This window comes from Cupressus sempervirens, chromosome 8 (assembly GCF_028749045.1).
Source record: "Cupressus sempervirens isolate cs-2001-9-10 chromosome 8, ASM2874904v1, whole genome shotgun sequence".
NCBI lineage: Eukaryota > Viridiplantae > Streptophyta > Pinopsida > Cupressales > Cupressaceae > Cupressus > Cupressus sempervirens.
The window spans coordinates 137,722,730-137,730,444 of record NC_143125.1 but is presented as its reverse complement, the minus strand read 5'-3'; the positions used below and the strand labels follow the sequence as shown (position 1 = coordinate 137,730,444).

At 32.7% G+C, this 7,715-nt stretch overlaps 1 pseudogene across 1 annotated transcript; it reads left to right on the top strand.

The window, feature by feature from the left end:
• Nucleotides 1–5,600: 5,600 nt before the first annotated feature.
• On the top strand, nucleotides 5,601–6,759 carry LOC149541932 (ethylene-responsive transcription factor 8 pseudogene; annotated as a pseudogene). The gene has a single exon (XR_016355167.1). The product of XR_016355167.1 is annotated as an ethylene-responsive transcription factor 8 pseudogene (transcript).
• The last annotated feature ends 956 nt before the right edge of the window (nucleotides 6,760–7,715 follow it).

Here is a 7,715-nt window from a genome sequence, read left to right as displayed (position 1 = left end):
AACAAGCAGGCCCTAGTTTTTAAGCCATTTTAAGGAGGGTTTTGAAGTTTGGGTGTTTAGGAGTGTGACCAAGACCTATAATCTAGAAAATCCTTAGTGTGTTGGTCCCTTTGTTGAAGCCTTGGTGTGTCTAATTTCTCCTTGTGTGTCCTAGAGTTGAAAGGTACATAAGTGGTGTCCAGAGATTTCTTGGTGAGGAAAGAAAGAGAATCAGTGAGTTGGCCCTTGGGAAGGAAGAAAACTTGTTGTGAAAATGCCTCCTAAAAATCAAATGGCTAGAGAACTTGAAGAATTGAGAGAAGAGTTGGCAAAAGAGAAAAGAGAGAGGAGAGAACTTGAAGCATCTAGAGTGAGGGAAGAAAGACAGATGAGAAGAGAGAGGCTGGAGCTTATTGCAAGGATAGAATGCTTAGAAAAGGAAAGGCAAGAACCTAGAGGAGAAGAGGTTAGAGGAAGAAATCATGGAGAGAACCATGAAGAAGAAGAGGTTGGTAATGCAAGGCAAGAGCATGAGACAACAGATGATCCTGAAGAAAGGAGATTTATGAGAATCATTAAGGCAATACAAGGTAATGGTGGGAAGAACCATATTGATTTTCCAATATACCAGGGTAAAATGGATAGTGACGAAGTGCTAGGGTGGATAGAGGCCCTTGAGAACTACTTTGATCTTGAAGACATAGAGGCAGATAAGAAGGTAAAAGTAGCAACAACAAGATTGAGAGGAACATCACTCACTTGGTGGACTAGTGTTCAGAATGAGAGAGAGGAAAGGTGGTGTAGGGCACCTAACCTATGTGGCAGGGGGGAACAAGTATCTCTATTGCCGGACACCTTGCCACTCCATGAAAGCGAGGATTCAAGTAGATTAGGAAGTTGGAATAAAGGTTTGGTCCATATTTTACAAGTTGGTCTATGTTTTGTAATAAAGGCACATGTAAGGCCCAAAAGAATTTTGGTGTGGTTATAAACCAAGTGACTCCATGGGACCAAAAGGCCTTAGAATAGGGTATTTAGAGTCTAAACAGTATTAGCAAAAAGTGGTTGTTTGTTTGTTTTATGGTTGGGAACGCCTATATGGTTGTTCCAACGGTCATGTAGACCTTTATATATGTCATATGTGATCTCAGTTGAAAGGGGGAGATCAGAGTGTACGGTGGCTTGGAGAAAAAATAATAAAAACTTCAATTTTCTGGAAATTTACTTAGTTGCATTTAATAAATCCATATGACCAATTTTGAGTCAATGGAATAGTTTAGAAAGTTAGGGAATGCATAAAAACTATAGTTTGAAATTTGAATTTCAAATTCAAACGGTCATATTAGTTTTGGAGGGAAAGTAGTAATTTGGTATTTGTTTGATTAAATAAACCTTTGTAACCAACTTGGTCGGTTGTGTTGAGATAATGGGTGTTGCACACATTGCATAATATTATTCCCTGCCTCAGTGTCATCATTTTGATCAGCCATTCCTATTGAATTGCAAAACGTAATATATATTAAAAAAAAATCTAAATTTTAACCATTTTTGTCAAAAAAACCCTAGATTCAACTAAAACAAACAAAATCTTGTTAAAATCTATTAAATTTAGGTTAAAAATGAGTCGGGGGGGGGAACATACCTGATATCTGATATCCGATTTGCTATCTGATATTCGATTTATTATCTAATATCCGATCTGACTGGCCCAAATTCGCGTGAAAATAAGGGCCGTGGGTCTGTGATTTTGTGTTTAATTCATGCACAGGTATCGGATATCCGATATTATAATATATATAATATAACATATATATTACATTTTATATATTTTTATATTTATTATATTAATTTACTATATATTATAATATAAAATATTATTATTATACTATATTATTATAATTTATAATATATTATACTTTTTTATTATATATTATATTATAAGATATTACTTTTTATTATTATATTATATTATTATAATATAATATGTTATTATAATATTATTATTATAGTATAATATTATACGATTATAATATAATAATAATAATATTATTATATTATAGTATAATAATAATTATAATAATATTATTATATCATAGTATAATAATTATAATAATAATAATATTATTATATTATAGTATAATAATAATTATAATAATATTATTATATTATAGTATAATAATTATTATAATAATAATATTATTATAATATAATAGTATGATATATTATTTAATATTATTATTATTATTTTATATCAATAATAATATTAAATAATATATCATACTATTATATGATTTTAATTATTAGTCGGATATTGGATTTAAAATCGAATATCTGATATGATATCGTATATCCGATAAGGCTCGGCTTAACCTTCCAAGTTTGGTTCCTGGATAGGTAAAAAAAAGTCAGAGCGGATTTTGAAGCGCTTTTAGGCGTCTTCAAACTCTTTTTTTTTCACATTGCCACTTTTTGGCACACCATGATCCTGCACATACCCAGTGTTAGTTTTTCATTGTTTAGCTTAGAAGGTGGCATGATGTTTCTTTAAAGCAACTTGAGTTGGATATTTAGCAACAACTTTGCTTTTACCCTTTAAAAGACTATTTCTAAGGTTGTGAGTTTGAGAAAAATAAGAAGTGATTTTATATATGTTTTAAAGCCTAAGGAAGTAAGAAAACACTATTTTCCTTGCAAGCTAAGTAAAACACCTGGGCTCTATATATGTAAGATTGTAGTTGCAAAGTTGTATTGGATTCTGTTAGACTTTGAGAGGAAATCCATTGATAAGTTGAATAGACAATCCAAAAGTTAGCAAGTTTTTTCCCAAACTGGGGTTTACTAGGTATATCTATATTATTGTGTATCTGTGATTGACTTCTATTATTTTGCTTTCGATATTTAGTTATAGTTAATTAACTCAGAGTATTAATTGTTATAGATTAGATTGAGCTTCTTTTTGTGAATTTATTGTGCAATTAATTTGTAGTCAAGTTATAAGAAATTAACACATCTAGATTATAATAAAAATGTGTGAGATCTATTATGCAAAGTTACATAGTTATAGCAACAATGGAGTTCAAAGAGAAGTAAAAAACTAAAAACTAAAATATAACAATAAAATAGTTAGATGAAAATAAAAAAATTATGTCTCTTAATTGACTTTAATGAATATACCTTTAAAATTGTGCGAATTGAAGAATCTTAAAAGCAGAGTCAAACAACCAAGCACCAAGCCTTTTCAAATTCCTACAGGCAACAATAATGAAGTCTTTGGCTTTTTCAGATGGTTACCTATAACAACCAAATTTTCCCAGGTCTTTATGTTTCTTTTCATTTGCATTTTTTTGTTTATATGACTATTTCTTCTTCCAATCTCCACAAACTTTTGCATAACCCAACTTCGTTAAGCATAAACATTTTGCATAGAAGGTAGAATTGTAAATTATTCAGGAGTAGCATATTTCAAGCATACTTTGTTTCTTGTTTGTTTATATAAATTTAGTTACTTTTAGTGCCTACAATAAAAATTTCATCTCTAATTTCATTAAATTGATTTTCTTAAGCCATAGTATGTTTTAAAAATCTAATCACTAAAGAAACTTTCTATATACCTTCATTCGGCTAAAGCTACTACTTTTCTAGTTTCCATTCTCAATAGTCATAAGAAAACACCTTTGTAGCTAAATATTACTTAATTTTACACACTTCAATTTAGAAATTAATACTCAAATACTATGTTCTAATTGCTTTGAATGTTATACCAACCACTATTTTTGCACTTTTGATTTGTAAACATGTGGGATCAATTTCAATTTCAAAAGATGGCTCAAAAGAGGCCTAGTGGCCACTACAAAATCTTCCACTGCACCAATGCTCTATAGCTACTTACAACATATACAACTCCAGTGACAATATTCAAATATTTTCAACTATGATTTTCTTTTCCTTTGCAAATGCCAATTAATCCATGTTATCAATTCACTATTTTGAATCAACTCCCATAAAATTAAACCAACTCTCCTTCTTAGTTTAGTTCAAATAAAATACTAACTAAACTAGCTAATGTTTTTCAATCTCAGCTAATTCCACCTCTATTGACACATTGGTACATGCACACAACCAATAGAAAAAACAAAAGGCCCAAAGAAAGCAAGTGTTTCTCAGGTATACTTCATTATTTTATTGACATTGCAAAAAAGTTTACTTTGAAGTTTCAGTTTTCAACTATTGACTCTATAGTTACCAATTTAGTTTCAATTGCAAAAGCTTCAAAATAAGTATTATCTACTACTTTTCCTAATTACAAAGAAGAAATAGAATACTAATCTCATTAAATTAGTTCATATTGCAATTTGCAAGTAGTTAAAAAATGTAATCTAGTTTATAACAAGCATACAAGCAAAACATTGCAATTGTTGGGACAATGTTAGAAAACCCCTGAATAATGTCATTGGAGGAAGGAAAAGAAACGTTTCTTAACTTTTACAATTAGAAAATTGCATATATTTGTGTATGAATATGTGACCTTCAATACTATGCACCATTGTGGTTAAAAATTCCTAATAAATATGTAACTTTGAGTTTGTTATGCTACATATTCGTTACATTTCAAGTTTCCTGATAAGTATTTCATTTATGAAAAAATACAAATATTTTTTGTTAAAAATGTATCCAACTGTAAGTAAATTAGTTTATTAATGCCAAATCTAATAATAAGCTATATCTAATTTTGTAGTTAGGCTTATGCAAAACAACCATTAAATGAACAGATTTTAACCAAGTTTTAAAAATTCTAAAAGAAAGCATAGGAGGTTTTGCTTCAAATAAACTACTAGTGTGAGCAAATTTACTTTCAATATTTTTCTCCCTTCGACAAACTCACTGAATTCTCCCTCCTTAAACATCACACACCAAAAAAGAAATTAAGCTTGGAAAAATAAGTCAACTTTGACTATTTAACACTTTTAGTCTAGAAGTCAACCCTTAGTGTGTGAAATTTAAGCCATTCACAAACTAACACATTATTATTTAGTGTCAACCCTTCCTTCCTCACTCCACAACAATACAACCACTACACATATAGCAACTATAACACTTGGTGTCTCTTGTTAAATATTACATTTTCAGAAGACTCGTGGGCAAATGTTCCCTCAATTAAGGATGCGGCTATCCTCCCTACAAATTGTACAATTGACCAATTTTCAAAAAATCATAAACATGATGAATTTTTTCAAAAATCACATCATTTGATCTTCATGATCTGTATAGTTTGCAGTGAAAACAACCAAAAAATTGGAAAAAAAATCACTACGTTTTCGTGAATCTAGCAAAAAGAATAAAAAAAAATAGACTTTATTTTGTCTTTTAGTACATTTTGTCTAAAGATTAGCATGTCCCTCAACGAGTATAAATAAAATAACAATAATCTTGATTTAGAGTCAAAATGCATTTGACATATAAACTAACCTGATAGTTCCATGAATTGAATGGGTTGTTAACTACGAATCCCGACAAACGTTGAAAACAACGGACGGAGCGCCGTTCCCGTGATGTTACGGAGAAACGGCTTTCCCCGCGGCCGTAATTAAACACCCGGACAAATCGGTCGCTTTTTCTGCTTCTTCCTAAAGTGTCGGCAATCCTCCTGATGCGACCTTCCACCGACTCCCATGGCGGAATCATCTTTCTCCTCTCTATAAATCAATTTCCCTTGTTCCGCACAGAATCGCAGCCATATTTCCATTTCCTTGTCTGATGGCGTGGAGGAAAGATGGATTCGAAGTTCACTACAGGGGAGTGAGGAAGAGGCCATGGGGTCGATTCGCTGCAGAGATCAGAGATCCTGCCAAGAAACAGAGGGTTTGGCTCGGCACTTTCCGCACTGCGGAGGAAGCAGCCATGGCTTATGACTCTGCTGCTCTGTTCTTTAGAGGATTGAAGGCTAAAACAAATTTTGTCTACACTTCTTCCTCGGGAATTGATGGAACCGGCAAAAATAGTGGCCTTGATTTGCTCTGCAAGGTGCCTGGTAATAGACAGATTTTATTGCTTGAGGGCGGGAAGGAAGATCTTGTTTCTTCCGTCGTTAGACAGAAGTTTCGTAAGGAGGAGGGAGTTCGAATCCGAGCCACGACGCGAGGCGTTCGAGATGATTCAGAGGTTTCGTCGGTTGTAGTAGATGCGGAAATTGATGGAAAGGATCGCCGTAAGCGGACTTTGCCGCTTTTTGATCTCAATCTTTCTCCGCCTCTCGAGGATGAAGATTGCGGCTAGCTGTCTCAGATCTGGTTATAAGATGCATTTTCCATTAATTTTGTATTTTAAGGCATCTGAAGCAGGATTTTTGCGTTCCAGAAATCTGAAAAAGCTCTTAGTGAACAAATGAATGCATAAACGAAACGCTTTGCACTGTTTAGATGATTTGTATTTCTATTTTTATTAAAATTGAGGTACGCCAGAGGATTAGAAATATATTGAAGTTCTCTTCTCCAAACGATTGCAATTCTTCGTCAGTTCTCGTAGACGCCGAAATTGATGAAAATGTTCCTCATAAGCGGACATTGCCGCTCTTTGATCTCAATTTTTATCAGTCTCTTAAAGATGAAGATTGCAGCTAGCAGTCTCAGATCTGCTCATTCGATGCATTTTCTGTAATTTTTATATCATGAGGCATCTGATGCAGGATTTTTGTGTTCCAGAAATCTGTTAAAGCTCCTGTTAACTAACTGAATGTATAAACGGAACGCTTTATAATGTTAGAGGAATTTCTTTTTATTAAAATTGTTGTAGTTTCGAGGATTAAAAATCTATTAAAATTCTCTTTTCTTGATATTTATATGTTCTCTGAACGATTGCGATTCTTCGTCAGTTGTCGTCTGCAGAAATTGATGAAAAGGCTCCTCGTAAGTGAACTTTGCCGCTCTTTAATCTCAATCTCTCTCCGCCTCTCAACGATGAACATTGCAGCTAGCTTTCTCAGATCTGCTCAAAAGATGCATTTTTCAGATATTTTGTTTACGAAAAATCCGTTTAAAGCTCTAGTAAACAAATAAATGTATAAACGAAACGCTTTACAATGTCTAGGAGGACAATTTACTGTTTAAAATTGTGGCGGTTCAGAGGAACAAAATAGATTTAAATTCTCTTCTGTTTTTATTGTTCATGATTCAAATTCTCTTCTTCTGTTCTCTCTTTTTTCACAAGATCCGAGGATCTGATGCAAATGTTGACACTAAAAGAATCAATCATATGGAACAGTGAAAGATTCATCTGTTCAATCTATACAATTCAATCTTTTCATAGATTAAAATACTTGCCACTCCACATATTTTTCAAGATATTTCACAGCTGACATATTGTTTTCCTAGAACCGATCACAAATTTCTTTCAACCGTTGATGTTATTATTTTGATTCCGATTAGACGGAAACGATTTAAGCATTTCACGTGTATTTATGCAGCGAACCCTTTAGAATTCCAAGATAACGCTCGTCAAATTTATGATTTATGAACGGCTCAGTCGGTGGTAAGTCGTTGATGGGCGCCGCTCTAAATATAGAAAAAGATCATGTTCCAGCTCACCCTTTAAATCTGTTATGTTATTGTATAGGACAAGGAAAGCTCCTTCCTAACCAATACGGAAAAACAAAATAAAAGGAGCCCATTGTATTAGTTTTAAATGGATTGCTAACCGACACTGTGTTTAATTTCAGATCCATCTGGCAGATTTATGTCACT